We start from the raw sequence: 823 nt of genomic DNA on the forward strand, positions 1-823 counted from the left end.
AAATAATTTTGCAACCGTATAATTTTATAAATTTTTCTAGAGTTATTAATTTTTTTAAAAAAAATAGTTTATTACAATTCTATATTTTGAAATTAATTTAGGTAAAATAAGAAAATAATTTAATTTATTGTTCGATAAATTGTTTAATTTTTTGAATTCAAATTTTATATTTTGTTCCTTACACTATTTGTTTTATATACTAACAACTACCTAAGTAAATACTAAACAACTTCATAAACTTTATCTTTTGAAATAAAGCTAATGGTCGATCAAATCATTACGAAAATAATGCATATGAATTCGCCGGTCATTCTTATATCAACTTAATCAAACTGTGTGACTTCCAAGTGTTATGTTCATCACCATTATATACAACACGGAAAAACAAAATGGAAAAAATAAACGACAAAATCTCGTACACAAAACTACACAACGATCAATAATTTATCCCGCGGAGGCTATACCCCTAGTAATAATAATAATTGGGATTTTGCAAGGTGAACCTCTTAAAAACAAATTAAGAGAATTGATTTTACAATTCGAGTAGCCAACACAAAACTCTTTATAATCACTCAAAATATAAATTAAAAAAAAAAAAACTGAAGCTTGTTAGCTCCAGACAAAACCAAAACTTTAAACAATTCATACATGCATATATATATATATATAATCCACAATCATACAAAGTAATTGATGATGAAAAGACTGAACATATTGTTTTATCAGGTGTCACAATTACAGTAATAAGGATTAACATACCTTTGGCAGAACCATACAACTCTCTACATGATCGAAAAAGATTTGGATATTATGACGAGAGGCC

The sequence above is a fragment of the Brassica oleracea genome, chromosome C5, assembly GCF_000695525.1.
Source record: "Brassica oleracea var. oleracea cultivar TO1000 chromosome C5, BOL, whole genome shotgun sequence".
In the NCBI taxonomy this organism is placed as follows: Eukaryota; Viridiplantae; Streptophyta; class Magnoliopsida; order Brassicales; family Brassicaceae; genus Brassica; species Brassica oleracea.